The sequence below is a fragment of the Triturus cristatus genome, chromosome 4_2, assembly GCF_964204655.1.
Source record: "Triturus cristatus chromosome 4_2, aTriCri1.1, whole genome shotgun sequence".
Classification (NCBI taxonomy): domain Eukaryota; kingdom Metazoa; phylum Chordata; class Amphibia; order Caudata; family Salamandridae; genus Triturus; species Triturus cristatus.
Genome location: NC_140586.1, coordinates 830,031,964 through 830,057,418, shown reverse-complemented (window position 1 = coordinate 830,057,418; position 25,455 = coordinate 830,031,964). Strand labels below are relative to the sequence as shown.

Here is a 25,455-nt window from a genome sequence, read left to right as displayed (position 1 = left end):
GCGTCCCAGCGCTACCCGAGAGAGAAGCAGGTCACAGCAGCTTAGTAGGAGGGGTTTTGAAAAAAACAAGTTGTCAGAAGTTTACGAAAGGGAAGGAGATTTGGTTCTGATCGTGGATGGGGAGGAAGCGTGTTCCAGAGCTTGGCGGAAGTAAAGCGGAAGGACCGACCACGCCTTCTCATCCTGTTGATTTTTGGGACCGCATTTAGTTAGAGACTGGATGAACGTAGAAGTCTATTAGGGTGGTAAGGGGATACGATGGCTTGGAGTATGGGGGGGCCTTTCTACCAGAAAGATTTGTGGGCGATACATAGAGACTTGCATTTTATTCTGTCCGCAACCGGGAGCCAGTGCAGGGTTTTGAGAGCAGGCCTTGCGGAGTGGCTGCTGGGAGTCATGTATGATTGTTTATGTGCAGAAAGGGACACCTTCCTGCACGTAAACAATCATTCCCCAGCGCAGTCACCTTTGCTCTATGTTCCAAGGGTGCCTGCATTGGCGCTAGGCAGCTTTAATTAGCACTACAGCAGGGGGAAACACCGGGCTGCACCATATTGTTGTAAAAACATTGCAGCCCTGCGTTTCCAAAGTGGCAGAGCGCTGCGTTAAGCCAAGAAGGCTAACGCCGCGCTCTGTCACTTTCCATGTAAATATACCCCTTAATGTTTTAGTGGAGGCAGGAGATGCAAGGTAGGGGGAGGGGAGAATTTTAAGGGGAACTTGAGGACAGAGCTATAAAATGTGGCAAACCTCTTCAAATTAAGGGCCTCATTTATGAGGTTTTGGCACTGGGCAGCACTGCAAGAAATCTTGCTGCGCTGCCCTGAGTCAAAAGAAAAGGACCGGAATAAGCCTTAATTTATGAGATACGTGCATTCCTGTCCTTTTCCCCTCACTGGCTCACAATGGGGTGCCATGGGGTAACACAAGCACCCTTGTACCATGGTGCAAGCGTGCCTGAGAAGAAGAAAAAACGAGAACAAATAAAGGTATTTCTCCTTGTTGCGCCTCACTTACACCTCCCCTGGAAGGCTTAGGCTTTTTGCGTATTTCCAGGTTTATTAAATCTCGTAAGTCTGGGAGTGTCAAATGCCATGGGTGTTACGTGGGAACACCCACTGTAATGCCCATGGCACACCTCCCTCTTGCAGGGTGAAGCAACGCAGCAACTTGTGCTGCGTTGCCTCAGTCCATATCTACAAGGCCATGAAAAGCCACGAAAAGCCACGTAGCATGGCTTTACGTGGCCTTTTAGATATGGCCCTGAAGTGTGTGCCACCGGACCGTCAATAAAGTGAATTTCCATCAGCGCACAGGAGCTTGTAAATAAGCCAGTGAGTGTCCTCACCCTCAGTAGACACAGACATTTTAATATATAATGAAAAAGCTGGTGTAGAATGCACCAATAATGCAATTTTTCACAAATTTTCTTCCCCCAGACTTCTGTTCTATTGGTTAGGCTCGCTCGCACGCACCATATGTGGGCTGGTCTGATAACATTTGCCAGGGCTGCTTTGGGTTCCCAGTCTGGCCCTGCCTGCTCCACACGTCATTTATCAGGCCCTCCCTAGCAGCATTGTCTACACCCACCCACCCCACACACATACAACACAGGCATCACCAGTCGGGTGACCCTGTCAATACAAGCATCGGGATGCATCCGTTTTGACTGTGTGACGAATAAAATGCTGTTTTTATCAATCATCACTCGGGACAAAGGAAGGACCTCCCTGACAAGTAACACAGAAGTGGAGAGGATGTGGTGCAGCGGCCAGAGCTGCTGACTCGAGAGCTAGGGATCCATGTTCGAGTCTCAGCGGCGCAACATCCTGATTCTGGGCAAATCACTTTCTCCGGGTGCTAAATATATGCTGCAGGACAAAAATGCGAAAAGAGGGAAAACTATATTAAAAAAAAAAAGAGTTCCACCAAAGCAGATGTTAACAGTATTTTGGCCGGGGGAAACTGATAAGAGAAGCAGTCAAGGAACAAGCCTTTGTAAAAGCAGGAAAACATGCTACAACCAATATAAATGGAGGAAAAGTAAGTGGCACGCACAGAAGCCAGGAAAGAGAGGGGCGGGATGTGAGCCCCTTTTTAAGTTTATATAAAAAACAATAGATTTCACAAGCACAGCTGTGCAGGCGAAACCTAAAAAGGGCCCGGGTGCTCTAACTCGTGGTCAGTTAAGTAAGTTTTGTAACTAGTGTCACTGTTTCTTTAGCCAGTGGTTCCAGGGCCTGTTACCTTACACTGTGCATGTCCGTTTTGTTGAACTTTAAGCTCGTTGTAATCATTTAATTATCTCTCGAGCGACAACTTCTCACAAAGCATTCTACTTAGCAGCATATGTAGAAGTTACATGGACTAAAAAAATCCCAGCTTTCAAATTAAGGTAAAATTGAGCAATTTTCAACTAACAAAAATGAGCTTCGCTAATCTCGTTTGTGTTTACTAAATATTCACGATATATCTACCTTTAATCTACACAATTAGCCAAACTTGCTAAACGTATTCCATTTCTTACACCGCTTCTAAGCAATTCTTTTCTGCATTTTCTCTAAAACTTTCATTAACCGTGAATAGACAGCTCCTCTTTAAGAGGAACCTTCTAGACAAATTGTAAAGAGCTGTATTCTTAACACAAAACGTAGCAATTTCACGGGTCGGGCTAAGTAACACCTACGTTTATTAGGTCCACTTATATATATTCACTTTGATTAAAATGGGAAGGAGTTAAAGATCTGAGGGTACTAACAGAAGTTAGTATTGAGAATTTAGCACAGAGAACCAAAGAAAAGAAGTTGATAGCATTGCACAGAAAATATGCAAATATTAATTCAGTGGCCACGCCCTACTTACATCTGTCGTCGTCAAACCAAGCACCTTACTGGCTAGAATGGCTCGCCATTGCTTTTTACGTCACTGGAATGAGACGCCTGGCGTCCATGCTAGATCGGGTTAAAATACGTACAACCGCTGCCCCATATTTACAAGGGTGGTATAAATATGGGGCAGTGCCAAAATTAAGACAAAAAAACCCCTGGGGGCATATTATCAAGAACAGATTCAAAATTATCGCTGATTTAGCGGCACAAAACTGCTGCTAAAGCGGCGATAATGGGCTTGATAATATGCAGTTGAAAATTACAATGGAAGCCCATGTTCACACCAGAACATGGACTTCTATTGGAATTCTCAAGGGCATATTATCAAGCCCATTATCGCCGCTTTAGCGGCGGTGTTCTGCCGCTAAACCGGCGATAACTTTTAACGCCATCCTTGATAATATGCCCCTAGTCTTTACATGGCGCAATGAGAAAAAATGCCATATTTCTCCTCCTTTTTTACTGTTTCTATGTGTGCGGCATTGTACACATAAACACAACTAAACGCCATGCATGTTATGTTATGGACATTTGTAGAGTGCATGGCCACCCGAAGGCGTCCCAGCGCTACCTGAGAGAGAGGCAGGTCACAGCAGCTTAGTAGGAGGGGTTTTGAAAAAAACAAGTTTTCAGAAGTTTACGGAAGGGAAGGAGATTTGGTTCTGATCGTGGATGGGGAGGAAGTGTGTTCCAGAGCTTGGCGGAAGTAAAGCGGAAGGACCGACCACCCCTTCTCATCCTGTTGATTTTTGGGACCGCATTTAGTTAGAGACTGGATGAACGTAGAAGTCTATTAGGGTGGTAAGGGGATACGATGGCTTGGAGGATGGGGGGGCCTTTCTACCAGAAAGATTTGTGGGCGATACATAGAGACTTGCATTTTATTCTGTCCGCAACCGGGAGCCAGTGCAGGGTTTTGGGAGCAGGCCTTGCTGAGTGGCTGTTGGGAGTCATGTATGATTGTTTATGTGCAGAAAGGGACACCTTCCTGCACGCAAACAATCATGCCCCAGCGCAGTCACCTTTGCTCTATGTTCCAAGGGTGCCTGCATTGGCGCTAGGCAGCTTTAATTAGCACTACAGCAGGGGGAAACACCGGGCTGCACCATATTGTTGTAAAAACATTGCAGCCCTGCGTTTCCAAAGTGGCAGAGCGCTGCGTTACGCCAAGAAGGCTAACGCCGCGCTCTGTCACTTTCCATGTACATATACCCCTTAATGTTTTAGTGGAGGCAGGAGATGCAAGGTAAGGGGAGGGGAGAATTTTAAGGGGAACTTGAGGACAGAGCTATAAAATGTGGCAAACCTCTTCAAATTAAGGGCCTCATTTATGAGGTTTTGGCACTGGGCAGCACTGCAAGAAATCTTGCTGCGCTGCCCTGAGTCAAAAGAAAAGGACCGGAATAAGCCTTAATTTATGAGATACGTGCATTCCTGTCCTTTTCCCCTCATTGGCTCACAATGGGGTGCCATGGGGTAACACAAGCACCCTTGCACCATGGTGCAAGCGTGCCTGAGAAGAAGGAAAAACGAGAACAAATAAAGGTATTTCTCCTTGTTGCGCCTCACTTACACCTCCCCTGGAAGGCTTAGGCTTTTTGCGTATTTTCAGGTTTATTAAATCTCGTAAGTCTGGGAATGTGTCAAATGCCATGGGTGTTACGTGGGAACACCCACTGTAATGCCCATGGCACGCCTCCCTATTGCAGGGTGAAGCGCCGCAGCAACTTGTGCTGCGTTGCCTCAGTCCATATCTACAAGGCCATGAAAAGCCACGAAAAGCCACGTAGCATGGCTTTACGTGGCCTTTTAGATATGGCCCTGCAGTGTGTGTCACCGGACCGTCACTAAAGGTGAATTTCCATCAGCGCACAGGACCTTGTAAATAAGCCCGTGTGTGTCCTCACCCTCAGTAGACACAGACATTTCAATATATAATGAAAAAACTGGTGTAGAATGCACCAATAATGCAATTTTTCACAAATTTTCTTCCCCCAGACATCCGTTCTATAGGTTAGGCTCGCTCGCACGCACCATATGGGGGCTGGTCTGATAACATTTGCCAGAGCTGCTTTGTGTTCCCATTCTGGCCCTGCCTGCTCGACACGTCATTTATCAGGCCCTCCCTAGCGGCACTGTCTACACCCACCCACCTCACACACATACAACACAGGCATCGCCAGTCGGTTGACCCTGTCAATACAAGCATCGGGATGCATCCGTTTAGACTGTGTGACGAATAAAATGCTGTTTTTATCAATCATCACTTGGGACAAAGGAAGGACCTCCCTGACAAGTAACACAGAAGTGGAGAGGATGTGGTGCAGCGGCCAGAGCTGCTGACTCGAGAGCTAGGGATCCATGTTCGAGTCTCAGCGGCGCAACATCCTGCTTCTGGGCAAATCACTTTCTCCGGGTGCTAAATATATGCTGCAGGACAAAAATGCGAAAAGAGGGAAAACTATATAAAAAAAAAAAGAGTTCCACCAAAGCAGATGTTCACAGTATTTTGGCCGGGGGAAACTGATAAGAGAAGCAGTCAATGAACAAGCCTTTGTAAAAGCAGGAAAACATGCTACAACCAATATAAATGGAGGAGAAGTAAGTGGCACGCACAGAAGCGTGGAAAGAGAGGGGTGGGATGTGAGCCCCTTTTTAAGTTTATATAAAAAACAATAGATTTCACAAGCACAGCTGTGCAGGCGAAACCTAAAAAGGGCCCGGGTGCTCTAACTCGTGGTCCGTTAAGTAAGTTTTGTAACTAGTGTCACTGTTTCTTTAGCCAGTGGTTCCAGGGCCTGCTACCTTACACTGTGCATGTCCGTTTTGTTGAACTTTAAGCTCGTTGTAATCATTTAATTATCTCTCGAGCGACAACTTCTCACAAAGAATTCTACTTAGCAGCATATGTAGAAGTTACATGGACTAAAAAAATCCCAGCTTTCAAATTAAGGTAAAATTGAGCAATTTTCAACTAACAAAAATGAGCTTCGCTAATCTCGTTTGTGTTTACTAAATATTCACGATATATCTACCTTTAATCTACACAATTAGCCAAACTTGCTAAATGTATTCCATTTCTTACTCCGCTTCTAAGCAATTCTTTCCTGCATTTTCTCTAAAACTTTGATTAACCGTGAATAGACGGCTCCTCTTTAAGAGGAACCTTCTAGACAAATTGTAAAGAGCTGTATTCTTAGCACAAAACGTAGCAATTTCAGGGTCGGGCTAAGTAACACCTACGTTTATTAGGTCCACTTATATATCTTCACTTTGATTAAAATGGGAAGGAGTTAAAGATCTGAGGGTACTAGCAGAAGTTAGTATTGAGAATTTAGCACAGAGAACCAAAGAAAAGAAGTTGATAGCATTGCACAGAAAATATGCAAATATTAGTTCAGTGACCACGCCCTACTTACATCTGTCGTCGTCAAACCAAGCACCTCACTGGCTAGAATGGCTCGCCATTGCTTTTTACGTCACTGGAATGAGACGCCTGGCATCCATGCTAGATCGGGTTAAAATACGTACAACCGCTGCCCCATATTTACAAGGGTGGTGTGAATATGGGGCAGTGCCAAAATTAAGACAAAAAAACACCTGGGGGCATATTATCAAGAACAGATTTAAAATTATCGCTGATTTAGCGGCAGAAAACTGCTGCTAAAGCGGCGATAATGGGCTTGATAATATGCAGTGGAAAATTACAATGGAAGCCCATGTTCACACCAGAACATGGACTTCTATTGGAATTCTCAAGGGCATATTATCAAGCCCATTATCGCCGCTTTAGCGGCGGTGTTCTGCCGCTAAACCGGCGATAACTTTTAACGCCATCCTTGATAATATGCCCCTAGTCTTTACATGGCGCAATGAGGAAAAATGCCATATTTCTCCTCGTTTTTGCTGTTTCTATGTGTGCTGCATTGTACACATAAACACAACTAAACGCCATGCACGTTATGTTATGGATATTTGTAGAGTGCATGGCTACCCAAAGGCGTCCCAGCACTACCCGTGAGAGAGGCAGGTCACAGCAGCTTAGTAGGAGGGGTTTTGAAAAAAACAAGTTTTCAGAAGTTTACGGAAGGGAAGGAGATTTGGTTCTGATCGTGGATGGGGAGGGAGCGTGTTCCAGAGCTTGTCGGAAGTAAAGCGGAAGGACCGACCACCCCTTCTCATCCTGTTGATTTTTGGGACCGCATTTAGTTAGAGACTGGATGAACGTAGAAGTCTATTTGGGTGGTAAGGGGATACGATGGCTTGGAGGATGGGGGGGCCTTTCTACCAGAAAGATTTGTGGGCGATACATAGAGACTTGCATTTTATTCTGTCCGCAACCGGGAGCCAGTGCAGGGTTTTGGGAGCAGGCCTTGCTGAGTGGCTGTTGGGAGTCATGTATGATTGTTTATGTGCAGAAAGGGACACCTTCCTGCACGTAAACAATCATGCCCCAGCGCAGTCACCTTTGCTCTATGTTCCAAGGGTGCCTGCATTGGCGCTAGGCAGCTTTAATTAGCACTACAGCAGGGGGAAACACCAGGCTGCACCATATTGTTGTAAAAACATTGCAGCCCTGCGTTTCCAAAGTGGCAGAGCGCTGCGTTACGCCAAGAAGGCTAACGCCGCGCTCTGTCACTTTCCATGTACATATACCCCTTAATGTTTTAGTGGAGGCAGGAGATGCAAGGTAGGGGGAGGGGAGAATTTTAAGGGGAACTTGAGGACAGAGGTATAAAATGTGGCAAACCTCTTCAAATTAAGGGCCTCATTTATGAGGTTTTGGCACAGGGCAGCACTGCAAGAAATCTTGCTGCGCTGCCCTGAGTCAAAAGAAAAGGACCGGAATAAGCCTTAATTTATGAGATACGTGCATTCCTGTCCTTTTACCCTCACTGGCTCACAATGGGGTGCCATGGGGTGACACAAGCACCCTTGCACCATGGTGCAAGCGTGCCTGAGAAAAAGGAAAAACGAGAACAAATAAAGGTATTTCTCCTTGTTGCGCCTCACTTACACCTCCCCTGGAAGGCTTAGGCTTTTTGCGTATTTCCAGGTTTATTAAATCTCGTAAGTCTGGGAATGTGTCAAATACCATGGGTGTTACGTGGGAACACCCACTGTAATGCCCATGGCACGCCTCCCTATTGCAGGGTGAAGCAACGCAGCAACTTGTGCTGCGTTGCCTCAGTCCATATCTACAAGGCCATGAAAAGCCACGAAAAGCCACGTAGCATGGCTTTACGTGGCCTTTTAGATATGGCCCTGAAGTGTGTGCCACCGGACCGTCAATAAAGTGAATTTCCATCAGCGCACAGGAGCTTGTAAATAAGCCTGTGAGTGTCCTCACCCTCAGTAAACACAGACATTTCAATATATAATGAAAATACTGGTGTAGAATGCACCAATAATGCAATTCTTCACAAATGTTCTTCCCCCAGACATCCGTTCTATAGGTTAGGCTCGATCGCACGCACCATATGGGGGCTGGTCTGATAACATTTGCCAGAGCTGCTTTGTGTTCCCATTCTGGCCCTGCCTGCTCGACACATCATTTATCAGGCCCTCCCTAGCGGCACTGTCTACACCCACCCACCTCACACACATACAACACAGGCATCGCCAGTCGGTTGACCCTGTCAATACAAGCATCGGGATGCATCCGTTTAGACTGTGTGACGAATAAAATGCTGTTTTTATCAATCATCACTTGGGACAAAGGAAGGACCTCCCTGACAAGTAACACAGAAGTGGAGAGGATGTGGTGCAGCGGCCAGAGCTGCTGACTCGAGAGCTAGAGATCCATGTTCGAGTCTCAGCGGCGCAACATCCTGATTCTGGGCAAATCACTTTCTCCGGGTGCTAAATATATGCTGCAGGACAAAAATGCGAAAAGAGGGAAAACTATATAAAAAAAAAAAGAGTTCCACCAAAGCAGATGTTAACAGTATTTTGGCCGGGGGAAACTGATAAGAGAAGCAGTCAAGGAACAAGCCTTTGTAAAAGCAGGAAAACATGCTACAACCAATATAAATGGAGGAAAAGTAAGTGGCACGCACAGAAGCGTGGAAAGAGAGGGGTGGGATGTGAGCCCCTTTTTAAGTTTATATAAAAAACAATAGATTTCACCAGCACAGCTGTGCAGGCGAAACCTAAAAAGGGCCCGGGTGCTCTAACTCGTGGTCAGTTAAGTAAGTTTTGTAACTAGTGTCACTGTTTCTTTAGCCAGTGGTTCCAGGGCCTGCTACCTTACACTGTGCATGTCCGTTTTGTTGAACTTTAAGCTCATTGTAATCATTTAAATATCTCTCGATCTACAACTTCTCACAAAGCATTCTACTTAGCAGCATATGTAGAAGTTACATGGACTAAAAAAAACCCAGCTTTCAAATTAAGGTAAAATTGAGCAATTTTCAACTAACAAAAATGAGCTTCGCTAATCTCGTTTGTGTTTACAAAATATTTGCGATATATCTACCTTTAATCTACACAATTAGCCAAACTCGCTAAATGTATTCCATTTCTTATCCCGCTTCTAAGCAAATCCTTTCTGCCTTTTCTCTAAAACTTTCATTAACCATGAATAGGCGGCTCCTATTTAAGAGGAACCTTCTAGACAAATTGTAAAGAGCTGTATTCTTAACACAAAACGTAGCAATTTCACGGGTCAGGCTAAGTAACACCTACGTTTATTAGGTCCACTTATATATCTTCACTTTGATTAAAATGGGAAGGAGTTAAAGATCTGAGGGTACTAACAGAAGTTAGTATTGAGAATTTAGCACAGAGAACCAAAGAAAAGAAGTTGATAGCATTGCACAGAAAATATGCAAATATTAGTTCAGTTGCCACGCCCTACTTACATCTGTCGTCGTCAAACCAAGCACCTCACTGGCTAGAATGGCTCGCCATTGCTTTTTACGTCACTGGAATGAGACGCCTGGCATCCATGCTAGATCGGGTTAAAATACGTACAACCGCTGCCCCATATTTACAAGGGTGGTGTAAATATGGGGCAGCGCCAAAATTAAGACAAAAAAATACATGGGGGCATATTATCAAGAACAGATTTAAAATTATCGCCGGTTTAGCGGCAGAAAACTGCTGCTAAAGCGGCGATAATGGGCTTGTTAATATGCCGTGGAAAATTACAATGGAAGCCCATGTTCACACCAGAACATGGACTTCTATTGGAATTCTCAAGGGCATATTATCAAGCCCATTATCGCCGCTTTAGTGGCGGTGTTCTGCCGCTAAACCGGCGATAACTTTTAACGCCATCCTTGATAATATGCCCCTAGTCTTAACATGGCGCAATGAGGAAAAATGCCATATTTCTCCTCGTTTTTGCTGTTTCTATGTGTGCTGCATTGTACACATAAACACAACTAAACGCCATGCACGTTATGTTATGGATATTTGTAGAGTGCATGGCTACCCGAAGGCGTCCCGGCGCTACCCGAGAGAGAGGCAGGTCACAGCAGCTTAGTAGGAGAGGTTTTAAAAAAAACAAGTTTTCAGGAGTTTAGGGAAGGAGATTTGGTTCTGATCGTGGATGGGGAGGAAGCGTGTTCTAGACCTTGGCGGAAGTAAAGCGGAAGGACCGACCACCCCTTCTCATCCTGTTGATTTTTGGGACCGCAGTTAGGTAGAGACTGGATGAACGTAGGAGTCTATTAGGGTGGTAAGGGGATACGATGGCTTGGAGGATGGGGGGGCCTTTCTACCAGAAAGATTTGTGGGCGATACATAGAGACTTGCATTTTATTCTGTCCGCAACCGGGAGCCAGTGCAGGGTTTTGGGAGCAGGCCTTGCTGAGTGGCTGTTGGGAGTCATGTATGATTGTTTATGTGCAGAAAGGGACACCTTTCTGCACGTAAACAATCATGCCCCATCGCAGTCACCTTTGCTCTATGTTCCAAGGGTGCCTGCATTGGCGCTAGGCAGCTTTAATTAGCACTACAGCAGGGGGAAACACCGGGCTGCACCATATTGTTGTAAAAACATTGCAGCCCTGCGTTTCCAAAGTGGCAGAGCGCTGCGTTAAGCCAAGAAGGCTAACGCCGCGCTCTGTCACTTTCCATGTAAATATACCCCTTAATGTTTTAGTGGAGGCAGGAGATGCAAGGTAGGGGGAGGGGAGAATTTTAAGGGGAACTTGAGGACAGAGGTATAAAATGTGGCAAACCTCTTCAAATTAAGGGCCTCATTTATGAACCCCGGGTTGCTACCGAGCCACCCCGCGACGCACCCACGGACCCTTCTGCTGCCACTCCTGCAAGTTCACCTGCATCCGGACCTGCACTACTCCTGCACCGACCAAGACCAAGACGAGCAACAGCAGCAGCCACCTAAAGTGCATCCTACTCAACACCCGCTCCGTCCACAGACACGCCATCGAGCTCTGGAACCTGCTCGACACTACTTCACCAGACGTCGCCTTCCTCGCGGAAACCTGGATGAACGCCTCTTCAGCGCCCGACATCGCCATCGCCATCCCAGACGGCTATAAGATCATCCGAAGGGACCGCATCAACCAGACCGGAGGAGGCATCGCCATCATCCACAGGAACACCATCCGCATCACGACCAACACCGACGACACCCTCGCACCCGCCGAGCACCTGCACTTCCAGGTCCACATCAACCCCAAGACCACCCTCAGAGGCACCCTCATCTACAGACCCCCGGGACCACGCACACAATTCAGCGAAGACATCGCCGACTTCATCAGCCCGCACGCCCTCCCCTCCGCTGACTACATCCTCCTCGGGGACCTCAACTTCCACCTGGAGAACAACAACGACCGCAACACCACCACCCTGCTGGACAATCTCACAAACCTCGGACTCAAGCAGCTGGTGACCACCCCCACCTACTACGCCGGACACACACTCGACCCCGTCTTCTCATCCAGCAAGAACATCGCCTTCAGCCACGCCACGCCACCGGACTCCACTGGACGGACCACAGCTGCGTCCACTTCAGCTTCAAAAGGACCACGATCCACTACCAACAGCAACAGGTTGCACGCAGAAGCTGGAACAAGATCACAGCCGACCAGCTCGCGACTTCCCTGAGCAAGAACCCACCCACCAGCGCAACGAACCCCAGCCAAGCGGCCACCAACCTCACGAAATGGATCAGCGACTGCGCAGACGACCTCGCCCCCCTGAGGACCCCCGCCTAGCAGACCCGGCAGCAAGAAAGCCCCATGGTTCACCGACGAACTCAAGAGCTCCAAGAAGGACTGGCGAGCCCTCGAGAGAACCTGGCGCAGAGACCCAACACCGGACAACATGACTGCCCTCAAGCTCGCCACCCGAAAACACCACCAACTCATCCACGCAACCAAGAAAACTGCATTCAAAGAACGACTGGACAAAAACGCACACAACAGCAAGGAACTCTTCAACATCGTCAAAGAGCTCTCCAACCCCAACGCCGGAAACAACGACATCACCCCTTCGCAAGACCTCTGCAACTCCCTCGCCTCCTACTTCCACAACAAGATCGCGGACATACACAACAGCTTCAGCACTCAACCGACGTACGCCACGACCGAACCACCGCCCCCCACCACCACCCTCCGCGCCTGGACCCCGATCAGCGCCGAAGATACCGTCCGCACAATGAACTCCATCCACTCTGGATCTCCGACCGACCCCTGCCCTCACCACGTCTTCAACAAGGCCGACGCTGTCATCGCACCCCACTTGCGGGACATCATCAACACCTCCTTCGACACCGCGACCTTCCCGGAGAGCTGGAAGCACGCCGAACTCAGCGCTCTACTAAAGAAGCCATCAGCCGACCCCACCGACCTCAAGAACTACCGCCCCATCTCGCTGCTCCCGTTCCCTGCAAAAGTCATCGAGAAGACCGTCAACAAGCAGCTGGCCGCCTTCCTCGAGACAAACGGTTTCCTCGTCCTCTCGCAGTCTGGCTTCCGAGCCAACCACAGCACCGAGACCACCCTGATCGCAGCCACCGATGACATCCGAGCACTGCTTGACAATGGAGAAACAGCGGCCCTCATCCTCCTAGACCTCTCCGCGGCCTTCGACACTGTCTGCCACCGTACACTAGTGCAGCGACTCAGCAACGTCGGAATCCAGGAGAAGGCACTCGAATGGATCATCTCCTTCCTCGCCGGAAGGACACAGAGAGTCCGCCTCCCCCCGTTCAGATCTGAAGCCACCGAAGTCATCTGCGGCGTTCCTCAAGGGTCCTCGCTCAGTCCAACCCTCTTCAACGTCTACATGTGCCCCCTCGCAGACATCGCACGCCAGCACAACCTCAACATCATCTCCTACGCCGACGATACCCAGCTGATCCTCTCCCTCACCAACGACCCCGCCACCGCCAGAGCCAACCTTCACAAAGGGATGAAAGAGGTAGCCGAATGGATGACGAACAGTCGCCTGAAACTGAACGCGGACAAGACGGAAGTCCTCATCCTGGGATCCTCACCCTCCGCCTGGGACGACTCCTGGTGGCCCCCCGCACTAGGCAGCACACCCCAACCAACAGACCACGCACGCAACCTGGGCTTCATCCTGGACTCCTCCCTCTCCATGACCAGACAAGTCAACGCCGTCTCCTCGTCGTGCTTTAACATCCTGCGCATGCTACGTAAGATCTTCCGGTGGATCCCCACCGAGACCAGGAAGACGGTCACCCAGGCCCTCGTCACCAGCCGCCTGGACTACGGCAACTCCCTTTACGCCGGAACCACCGCCAAACTCCAGAAGAGACTCCAGCGGATCCAGAACGCCTCAGCACGACTCATCCTGGACATCCCCCGTCACAGCCACATCTACGGACACCTGAGAGACCTGCACTGGCTCCCGGTCAACAAGAGAATCACCTTCCGTCTCCTCACCCACGCACACAAAGCCCTACACAACCAAGGCCCAGGATACCTCAACAGCCGCCTTAACTTCTACGCTCCCAAACGCCAGCTTCGATCGACCAGCCACGCCCTCGCCACCGTCCCCCGCATCCGAAGAGCCACCACAGGGGGACGGTCCTTCTCCCACCTCGCCGCCAAGACATGGAACTCCCTCCCGACCCACCTCCGCCTGACCCAGGACCACCTCGCCTTCAGGAAACAACTCAGGACCTGGCTGTTCGAGCAGTAGCAGACCCCCCTCCCCTAGCGCCTTGAGACCCTCTGGGTGAGTAGTGCGCTATATAAATGCCTTGATTGATTGATTGATTGATGAGGATTTGGCACAGGGCAGCACTGCAAGAAATCTTGCTGCGCTGCCCTGAGTCAAAAGAAAAGGACCGGAATAAGCCTTAATTTATGAGATACGTGCATTCCTGTCCTTTTCCCCTCACTGGCTCACAATGGGGTGCCATGGGGTGACACAAGCACCCTTGCACCATGGTGCAAGCGTGCCTGAGAAAAAGGAAAAACGAGAACAAATAAAGATATTTCTCCTTGTTGCGCCTCACTTACACCTCCCCTGGAAGGCTTAGGCTTTTTGCGTGTTTCCAGGTTTATTAAATCTCGTAAGTCTGGGAATGTGTCAAATGCCATGGGTGTTACGTGGGAACACCCACTGTAATGCCCATGGCACGCCTCCCTATTGCAGGGTGAAGCAACGCAGCAACTTGTGCTGCGTTGCTTCAGTCCATATCTACAAGGCCATGAAAAGCCACGAAAAGCCACGTAGCATGGCCTTACGTGGCCTTTTACATATGGTCCTGCAGTGTGTGCCGCCAGACCGTCACTAAAGGTGAATTTCCATCAGCGCACAGGAGCTTGTAAATAAGCCCGTGTGTGTCCTCACCCTCAGTAGACACAGACATTTCAATATATAATGAAAAAACTGGTGTAGAATGCACCAATAATGCAATTTTTCACAAATTTTCTTACCCCAGACTTCTGTTCTATTGGTTAGGCTCGCTCGCACGCACCATATGGGGGCTGGTCTGATAACATTTGCCAGGGCTGCTTTGTGTTCCCATTCTGGCCCTGCCTGCTCGACACGTCATTTATCAGGCCCTCCCTAGCGGCACTGTCTACACCCACCCACCCCACACACATACAACACAGGCATCACCAGTCGGGTGACCCTGTCAATACAAGCATCGGGATGCATCCGTTTAGACTGTGTGACGAATAAAATGCTGTTTTTATCAATCATCACTCGGGACAAAGGAAGGACCTCCCTGACAAGTAACACAGAAGTGGAGAGGATGTGGTGCCGCGGCCAGAGCTGCTGACTCGAGAGCTAGGGATCCATGTTCGAGTCTCAGCGGCGCAACATCCTAATTCTGGGCAAATCACTTTCTCCGGGTGCTAAATATATGCTGCAGGACAAAAATCCGAAAAGAGGGAAAACTATATTAAAAAAAAAAGAGTTCCACCAAAGCAGATGTTAACAGTATTTTGGCCGGGGGAAACTGATAAGAGAAGCAGTCAAGGAACAAGCCTTTGTAAAAGCAGGAAAACATGCTACAACCAATATAAATGGAGGAAAAGTAAGTGGCACGCACAGAAGCCAGGAAATAGAGGGGCGGGATGTGAGCCCCTTTTTAAGTTTATATAAAAAACAATAGATTTCACAAGCACAGCTGTGCAGGCGAAACCTAAAAAGGGCCCGGGTGCTCTAATGCGTGGTCAGTTAAGTAAGTTTTGTAACTAGTGTCACTGTTTCTTTAGCCAGTGGTTCCAGGGCCTGCTACCTTACACTGTGCATGTCCGTTTTGTGGAACTTTAAGCTCATTGTAATCATTTAATTATCTCTCGATCTACAACTTCTCAAAAAGCATTCTACTTAGCAGCATATGTAGAAGTTACATTGACTAAAAAAATCCCAGCTTTCAAATTAAGGTAAAATTGAGCAATTTTCAACTAACAAAAATGAGCTTCGCTAATCTTGTTTGTATTTACAAAATGTTCGCGATATATCTACCTTTAATCTACACAATTAGCCAAACTCGCTAAATGTATTCCATTTCTTATCCCGCTTCTAAGCAATTCTTTCCCGCATTTTCTCTAAAACTTTCATTAACCGTGAATAGGCAGCTCCTCTTTAAGAGGAACCTTCTAGACAAATTGTAAAGAGCTGTATTCTTAACACAAAACGTAGCAATTTCACGGGTCAGGCTAAGTAACACCTACGTTTATTAGGTCCACTTATATATATTCACTTTGATTAAAATGGGAAGGAGTTAAAGATCTGAGGGTACTAACAGAAGTTGGTATTGAGAATTTAGCACAGAGAACCAAAGAAAAGAAGTAGATAGCATTGCACAGAAAATATGCAAATATTAGTTCAGTGGCCACGCCCTACTTACATCTGTCGTCGTCAAACCAAGCACCTCACTGGCTAGAAAGCTCGCCATCGCTTTTTACGTCACTGGAATGAGACGCCTGGCGTCCATGCTAGATCGGGTTAAAATACGTACAACCGCTGCCCCATATTTACAAGGGTGGTGTAAATATGGGGCAGCGCCAAAATTAAGACAAAAAAATACATGGGGGCATATTATCAAGAACAGATTCAAAATTATTGCCGGTTTAGCGGCAGAAAACTGCTGCTAAAGCGACGATAATGGGCTTGATAATATGCCGTGGAAAATTACAATGGAAGCCCATGTTCACACCAGAACATGGACTTCTATTGGAATTCTCAAGGGCATATTATCAAGCCCATTATCGCCGCTTTAGCGGCGGTGTTCTGCCGCTAAACCGGCAATAAGTTTTAACGCCATCCTTGATAATATGCCCCTAGTCTTTACATGGCGCAATGAGGAAAAATGCCATATTTCTCCTCGTTTTTGCTGTTTCTATGTGTGCTGCATTGTACACATAAACACAACTAAACGCCATGCACGTTATGTTATGGATATTTGTAGAGTGCATGGCTACCCGAAGGCGTCCCGGCGCTACCCGAGAGAGAGGCAGGTCACAGCAGCTTAGTAGGAGGGGTTTTGAAAAAAACAAGTTTTCAGGAGTTTACGGAAGGGAAGGAGATTTGGTTCTGATCGTGGATGGGGAGGAAGCGTGTTCCAGACCTTGGCGGAAGTAAAGCGGAAGGACCGACCACCCCTTCTCATCCTGTTGATTTTTGGGACCGCAGTTAGGTAGAGACTGGATGAACGTAGGAGTCTATTAGGGTGGTAAGGGGATACGATGGCTTGGAGGATGGGGGGGCCTTTCTACCAGAAAGATTTGTGGGCGATACATAGAGACTTGCATTTTATTCTGTCCGCAACCGGGAGCCAGTGCAGGGTTTTGGGAGCAGGCCTTGCTGAGTGGCTGTTGGGAGTCATGTATGATTGTTTATGTGCAGAAAGGGACACCTTCCTGCACGTAAACAATCATTCCCCAGCGCAGTCACCTTTGCTCTATGTTCCAAGGGTGCCTGCATTGGCGCTAGGCAGCTTTAATTAGCACTACAGCAGGGGGAAACACCGGGCTGCACCATATTGTTGTAAAAACATTGCAGCCCTGCGTTTCCAAAGTGGCAGAGCGCTGCGTTAAGCCAAGAAGGCTAACGCCGCGCTCTGTCACTTTCCATGTAAATATACCCCTTAATGTTTTAGTGGAGGCAGGAGATTCAAGGTAGGGGGAGTGGAGAATTTTAAGGGGAACTTGAGGACAGAGCTATAAAATGTGGCAAACCTCTTCAAATTAAGGGCCTCATTTATGAGGTTTTGGCACAGGGCAGCACTGCAAGAAATCTTGCTGCGCTGCCCTGAGTCAAAAGAAAAGGACCGGAATAAGCCTTAATTTATGAGATACGTGCATTCCTGTCCTTTCCCCCTCACTGGCTCACAATGGGGTGCCATGGGGTGACACAAGCACCCTTGCACCATGGTGCAAGCGTGCCTGAGAAGAAGGAAAAACGAGAACAAATAAAGGTATTTCTCCTTGTTGCGCCTCACTTACACCTCCCCTGGAAGGCTTAGGCTTTTTGCTTATTTCCAGGTTTATTAAATCTCGTAAGTCTGGGAATGTGTCAAATGCCATGGGTGTTACGTGGGAACACCCACTGTAACGCCCATGGCACGCCTCCCTATTGCAGGGTGAAGCAACGCAGCAACTTGTGCTGCGTTGCCTCAGTCCATATCTACAAGGCCATGAAAAGCCACGAAAAGCCACGTAGCATGGCTTTACGTGGCCTTTTAGATATGGCCCTGCAGTGTGTGCCACCGGACCGTCAATAAAGTGAATTTCCATCAGCGCACAGGAGCTTGTAAATAAGCCTGCGAGTGTCCTCACCCTCAGTAAACACAGACATTTCAATATATAATGAAAATACTGGTGTAGAATGCACCAATAATGCAATTCTTCACAAATATTCTTCCCCCAGACATCCGTTCTATAGGTTAGGCTCGCTCGCACGCACCGTATGGGGGCTGGTCTGATAACATTTGCCAGGGCTGCTTTGGGTTCCCAGTCTGGCCCTGCCTGCTCGACACGTCATTTATCAGGCCCTCCCTAGCGGCACTGTCTACACCCACCCACCTCACACACATACAACACAGGCATCGCCAGTCGGTTGACCCTGTCAATACAAGCATCGGGATGCATCCGTTTAGACTGTGTGACGAATAAAATGCTGTTTTTATCAATCATCACTCGGGACAAAGGAAGGACCTCCCTGACAAGTAACACAGAAGTGGAGAGGATGTGGTGCAGCGGCCAGAGCTGCTGACTCGAGAGCTAGGGATCCATGTTCGAGTCTCAGCGGCGCAACATCCTGATTCTGGGCAAATCACTTTCTCCGGGTGCTAAATATATGCTGCAGGACAAAAATGCGAAAATAGGGAAAACTATATAAAAAAATAAAAGAGTTCCACCAAAGCAGATGTTAACAGTATTTTGGCCGGGGGAAACTGATAAGAGAAGCAGTCAAGGAACAAGCCTTTGTAAAAGCAGGAAAACATGCTACAACCAATATAAATGGAGGAAAAGTAAGTGGCACGCACAGAAGCCAGGAAAGAGAGGGGCGGGATGTGAGCCCCTTTTTAAGTTTATATAAAAAACAATAGATTTCACAAGCACAGCTGTGCAGGCGAAACCTAAAAAGGGCCCGGGTGCTCTAACTCGTGGTCAGTTAAGTACGTTTTGTAACTAGTGTCACTGTTTCTTTAGCCAGTGGTTCCAGGGCCTGCTACCTTACACTGTGCATGTCCGTTTTGTTGAACTTCAAGCTCATTGTAATCATTTAATTATCTCTCGATCTACAACTTCTCACAAAGCATTCTACTTAGCAGCATATGTAGAAGTTACATGGACTAAAAAAATCCCAGCTTTCAAATTAAGGTAAAATTGAGCAATTTTCGACTAACAAAAATGAGCTTCGCTAATCTCGTTTGTGTTTACAACATTTTTGCGATATATCTACCTTTAATCTACACAATTAGCCAAACTCGCTAAATGTATTCCATTTCTTATTCCGCTTCTAAGCAATTCTTTTCTGCATTTTCTCTAAAACTTTCATTAACCGTGAATAGGCGGCTCCTCTTTAAGAGGAACCTTCTAGACAAATTGTAAAGAGCTGTATTCTTAACACCAAACGTAGCAATTTCACGGGTCGGGCTAAGTAACACCTACGTTTATTAGGTCCACTTATATATATTCACTTTGATTAAAATGGGAAGGAGTTAAAGATCTGAGGGTACTAACAGAAGTTAGTATTGAGAATTTAGCACAGAGAACCAAAGAAAAGAAGTTGATAGCATTGCACAGAAAATATGCAAATATTAGTTCAGTGGCCACGCCCTACTTACATCTGTCGTCGTCAAACCAAGCACCTCACTGGCTAGAATGGCTCGCCATTGCTTTTTACGTCACTGGAATGAGACGCCTGGCATCCATGCTAGATCGGGTTAAAATACGTACAACCGCTGCCCCATATTTACAAGGGTGGTATAAATATGGGGCAGTGCCAAAATTAAGACAAAAAAACACCTGGGGGCATATTATCAAGAACAGATTCAAAATTATCGCTGATTTAGCGGCAGAAAACTGCTGCTAAAGCGGCGATAATGAGCTTGATAATATGCCGTGGAAAATTACAATGGAAGCCCATGTTCACACCAGAACATGGACTTCTATTGGAATTCTCAAGGGCATATTATCAAGCCCATTATCGCCGCTTTAGCGGCGGTGTTCTGCCGCTAAACCGGCGATAACTTTTAACGCCATCCTTGATAATATGCCCCTAGTCTTTACATGGCGCAATGAGGAAAAATGCCATATTTCTCCTCCTTTTTTACTGTTTCTATGTGTGCTGCATTGTACACATAAACACAACTAAACGCCATGCATGTTATGTTATGGACATTTGTAGAGTGCATGGCTACCCGAAGGCGTCCCAGCGCTACCCGAGAGAGAGGCAGGTCACAGCAGCTTAGTAGGAGGGGTTTTGAAAAAAACAAGTTTTCAGAAGTTTACGGAAGGGAAGGAGATTTGGTTCTGATCGTGGATGGGGAGGAAGTGTGTTCCAGAGCTTGGCGGAAGTAAAGCGGAAGGACCGACCACCCCTTCTCATCCTGTTGATTTTTGGGACCGCATTTAGTTAGAGACTGGATGAACGTAGAAGTCTATTAGGGTGGTAAGGGGATACGATGGCTTGGAGGATGGGGGGGCCTTTCTACCAGAAAGATTTGTGGGCGATACATAGAGACTTGCATTTTATTCTGTCCGCAACCAGGAGCCAGTGCAGGGTTTTGGGAGCAGGCCTTGCTGAGTGGCTGTTGGGAGTCATGTATGATTGTTTATGTGCAGAAAGGGACACCTTCCTGCACGTAAACAATCATGCCCCAGCGCAGTCACCTTTGCTCTATGTTCCAAGGGTGCCTGCATTGGCGCTAGGCAGCTTTAATTAGCACTACAGCAGGGGGAAACACCGGGCTGCACCATATTGTTGTAAAAACATTGCAGTCCTGCGTTTCCAAATTGGCAGAGCGCTGCGTTACGCCAAGAAGGCTAACGCCGCGCTCTGTCACTTTCCATGTAAATATACCCCTTAATGTTTTAGTGGAGGCAGGAGATGCAAGGTAGGGGGAGGGGAGAATTTTAAGGGGAACTTGAGGACAGAGCTATAAAATGTGGCAAACCTCTTCAAATTAAGGGCCTCATTTATGAGGTTTTGGCACAGGGCAGCACTGCAAGAAATCTTGCTGCGCTGCCCTGAGTCAAAAGAAAAGGACCGGAATAAGCCTTAATTTATGAGATACGTGCATTCCTGTCCTTTTCCCCTCACTGGCTCACAATGGGGTGCCATGGGGTGACACAAGCACCCTTGCACCATGGTGCAAGCGTGCCTGAGAAGAAGGAAAAACGAGAACAAATAAAGGTATTTCTCCTTGTTGCGCCTCACTTACACCTCCCCTGGAAGGCTTAGGCTTTTTGCGTATTTCCAGGTTTATTAAATCTCGTAAGTCTGGGAATGTGTCAAATGCCATGGGTGTTACGTGGGAACACCCACTGTAATGCCCATGGCACGCCTCCCTATTGCAGGGTGAAGCAACGCAGCAACTTGTGCTGCGTTGCCTCAGTCCATATCTACAAGGCCATGAAAAGCCACGAAAAGCCACGTAGCATGGCTTTAAGTGGCCTTTTAGATATGGCCCTGCAGTGTGTGTCACCGGACCGTCACTAAAGGTGAATTTCCATCAGCGCACAGGATCTTGTAAATAAGCCCGTGTGTGTCCTCACCCTCAGTAGACACAGACATTTCAATATGTAATGAAAAAACTGGTGTAGAATGCACCAATAATGCAATTTTTCACTAATTTTCTTCCCTCAGACTTCTGTTCTATTGGTTAGGCTCGCTCGCACGCACCATATGGGGGCTGGTCTGATAACATTTGCCAGGGCTGCTTTGGGTTCCCAGTCTGGCCCTGCCTGCTCGACACGTCATTTATCAGGCCCTCCCTAGCAGCATTGTCTACACCCACCCACCCCACACACATACAACACAGGCATCACCAGTCGGGTGACCCTGTCAATACAAGCATCGGGATGCATCCGTTTAGACTGTGTGACAAATAAAATGCTGTTTTTATCAATCATCACTCGGGACAAAGGAAGGACCTCCCTGACAAGTAACACAGAAGTGGAGAGGATGTGGTGCAGCGGCCAGAGCTGCTGACTCGAGAGCTAGGGATACATGTTCGAGTCTCAGCGGCGCAACATCCTGATTCTGGGCAAATCACTTTCTCCGGGTGCTAAATATATGCTGCAGGACAAAAATGCGAAAAGAGGGAAAAATATATTTTTTTTAAAAAAGAGTTCCACCAAAGCAGATGTTAACAGTATTTTGGCCGGGGGAAACTGATAAGAGAAGCAGTCAAGGAACAAGCCTTTGTAAAAGCAGGAAAACATGCTACAACCAATATAAATGGAGGAAAAGTAAGTGGCACGCACAGAAGCCAGGAAAGAGAGGGGCGGGATGTGAGCCCCTTTTTAAGTTTATATAAAAAACAATAGATTTCACAAGCACAGCTGTGCAGGCGAAACCTAAAAAGGGCCCGGGTGCTCTAACTCGTGGTCAGTTAAGTAAGTTTTGTAACTAGTGTCACTGTTTCTTTAGCCAGTGGTTCCAGGGCCTGCTACCTTACACTGTGCATGTCCGTTTTGTTGAACTTTAAGCTCATTGTAATCATTTAATTATCTCTCGATCTACAACTTCTCACAAAGCATTCTACTTAGCAGCATATGTAGAAGTTACATGGACTAAAAAAATTCCAGCTTTCAAATTAAGGAAAAATTGAGCAATTTTCAACTAACAAAAATGAGCTTCGCTAATCTCATTTGTGTTTACAAAATGTTCACGATATATCTACCTTTAATCTACACAATTAGCCAAACTCGCTAAATGTGTTCCATTTCTTAACCTGCTTCTAAGCAATTCTTTTCTGCATTTTCTCTAAAACTTTCATTAACCGTGAATAGGCGGCTCCTCTTTAAGAGGAACCTTCTAGACAAATTGTAAAGAGCTGTATTCTTAACACAAAACGTAGCAATTTCACGGGTCGGGCTAAGTAACACCTACGTTTATTAGGTCCACTTATATATCTTCACTTTGATTAAAATGGGAAGGAGTTAAAGATCTGAGGGTACTAGCAGAAGTTAGTATTGAGAATTTAGCACAGAGAACCAAAGAAAAGAAGTTGATAGCATTGCACAGAAAATATGCAAATATTAGTTCAGTGGCCACGCCCTATTTACATCTGTCGTCGTCAAACCAAGCACCTCACTGGCTAGAATGGCTCGCCATTGCTTTTTACGTCACTGGAATGAGACGCCTGGCGTCCATGCTAGATCCGGTTAAAATACGTACAACCGCTGCCCCATATTTACAAGGGTGGTGTAAATATGGGGCAGCGCCAAAATTAAGACAAAAAACACCTGGGGGCATATTATCAAGAACAGATTTAAAATTATCGCCGGTTTAGCGGCAGAAAACTGCTGCTAAAGCGGCGATAATGGGCTTGATAATATGCCGTGGAAAATTACAATGGAAGCCCATGTTCACACCAGAACATGGACTTCTATTGGAATTCTCAAGGGCATATTATCAAACCCATAATCGCCGCTTTAGCGGCGCTGTTCTGCCACTAAACCGGCGATAATTTTTAACGCCATCCTTGATAATATGCCCCTAGTCTTTACATGGCGCAATGAGGAAAAATGCCATATTTCTCCTCCTTTTTTACTGTTTCTATGTGTGCTGCATTGTACACATAAACACAACTAAACGCCATGCATGTTATGTTATGGATATTTGTAGAGTGCATGGCCACCCGAAGGCGTCCCAGCGCTACCCGAGAGAGAGGCAGGTCACAGCAGCTTAGTAGGAGGGGTTTTGAAAAAAACAAGTTTTCAGAAGTTTACGGAAGGGAAGGAGATTTGGTTCTGATCGTGGATGGTGAGGGAGCGTGTTCTAGAGCTTGGCGGAAGTAAAGCGGAAGGACCGACCACCCCTTCTCATCCTGTTGATTTTTGGGACCGCAGTTAGGTAGAGACTGGATGAACGTAGGAGTCTATTAGGGTGGTAAGGGGATACGATGGATTGGAGGATGGGGGGGCCTTTCTACCAGAAAGATTTTTGGGCGATACATAGAGACTTGCATTTTATTCTGTCCGCAACCAGGAGCCAGTGCAGGGTTTTGAGAGAAGGCCTTGCGGAGTGGCTGTTGGGAGTCATGTATGATTGTTTATGTGCAGAAAGGGACACCTTCCTGCACGTAAACAATCATGCCCCAGCGCAGTCACCTTTGCTCTATGTTCCAAGGGTGCCTGCATTGGCGCTAGGCAGCTTTAATTAGCACTACAGCAGGGGGAAACACCGGGCTGCACCATATTGTTGTAAAAACATTGCAGCCCTGCGTTTCCAAAGTGGCAGAGCGCTGCTTTACGCCAAGAAGGCTAACGCCGCGCTCTGTCACTTTCCATGTAAATGTACCCCTTAATGTTTTAGTGGAGGCAGGAGATGCAAGGTAGGGGGAGGGGAGAATTTTAAGGGGAACTTGAGGACAGAGCTATAAAATGTGGCAAACCTCTTCAAATTAAGGGCCTCATTTATGAGGTTTTGGCACAGGGCAGCACTGCAAGAAATCTTGCTGCGCTGCCCTGAGTCAAAAGAAAAGGATCGGAATAAGCCTTAATTTATGAGATACGTGCATTCCTGTCCTTTTCCCCTCACTGGCTCACAATGGGGTGCCATGGGGTGACACAAGCACCCTTGCACCATGGTGCAAGCGTGCCTGAGAAAAAGGAAAAACGAGAACAAATAAAGGTATTTCTCCTTGTTGCGCCTCACTTACACCTCCCCTGGAAGGCTTAGGCTTTGTGCGTATTTCCAGGTTTATTAAATCTCGTAAGTCTGGGAGTGTGTCAAATGCCATGGGTGTTACGTGGGAACACCCACTGTAACGCCCATGGCACGCCTCCCTATTGCAGGGTGAAGCAACGCAGCAACTTGTGCTGCGTTGCCTCAGTCCATATCTACAAGGCCATGAAAAGCCACGAAAAGCCACGTAGCATGGCTTTAAGTGGCCTTTTACATATGGTCCTGCAGTGTGTGCGGCCGGACCGTCACTAAAGGTGAATTTCCATCAGCGCATAGGAGCTTGTAAATAAGCCCGTGTTTGTCCTCACCCTCAGTAAACACAGACATTTCAATATATAATGAAAAAACTGGTGTAGAATGTACCAATAATGCAATTCTTCACAAATATTCTTCCCCCAGACATCCGTTCTATTGGTTAGACTCGCTCGCACGCACCATATGGGGGCTGGTCTGATAACATTTGCCAGAGCTGCTTTGTGTTCCCATTTTGGCCCTGCCTGCTCGACACGTCATTTATCAGACCCTCCCTAGCGGCACTGTCTACACCCACCCACCTCACACACATACAACACAGGCATCGCCAGTCGGTTGACCCTGTCAATACAAGCATCGGGATGCATCCGTTTAGACTGTGTGACGAATAAAATGCTGTTTTTATCAATCATCACTCGGGACAAAGGAAGGACCTCCCTGACAAGTAACACAGAAGTGGAGAGGATGTGGTGCAGCGGCCAGA

General features: G+C 47.2%; 6 pseudogenes; all 6 read right to left on the bottom strand.

Annotated features, from left to right (window-relative positions):
- Nucleotides 1-2,585: 2,585 nt before the first annotated feature.
- Nucleotides 2,586-2,640, bottom strand: LOC146835142 (U7 small nuclear RNA; annotated as a pseudogene).
- Nucleotides 2,641-6,031: 3,391 nt separating this feature from the next.
- On the bottom strand, nucleotides 6,032-6,086 carry LOC146835141 (U7 small nuclear RNA; annotated as a pseudogene).
- Nucleotides 6,087-9,474: 3,388 nt separating this feature from the next.
- LOC146835140 (U7 small nuclear RNA) lies at nucleotides 9,475-9,529 on the bottom strand (annotated as a pseudogene).
- A 6,397-nt stretch (nucleotides 9,530-15,926) lies between these two features.
- Nucleotides 15,927-15,981, bottom strand: LOC146835139 (U7 small nuclear RNA; annotated as a pseudogene).
- A 3,389-nt stretch (nucleotides 15,982-19,370) lies between these two features.
- Nucleotides 19,371-19,425, bottom strand: LOC146835138 (U7 small nuclear RNA; annotated as a pseudogene).
- A 3,393-nt stretch (nucleotides 19,426-22,818) lies between these two features.
- LOC146835137 (U7 small nuclear RNA) lies at nucleotides 22,819-22,873 on the bottom strand (annotated as a pseudogene).
- Between the last annotated feature and the right edge of the window lie 2,582 nt (nucleotides 22,874-25,455).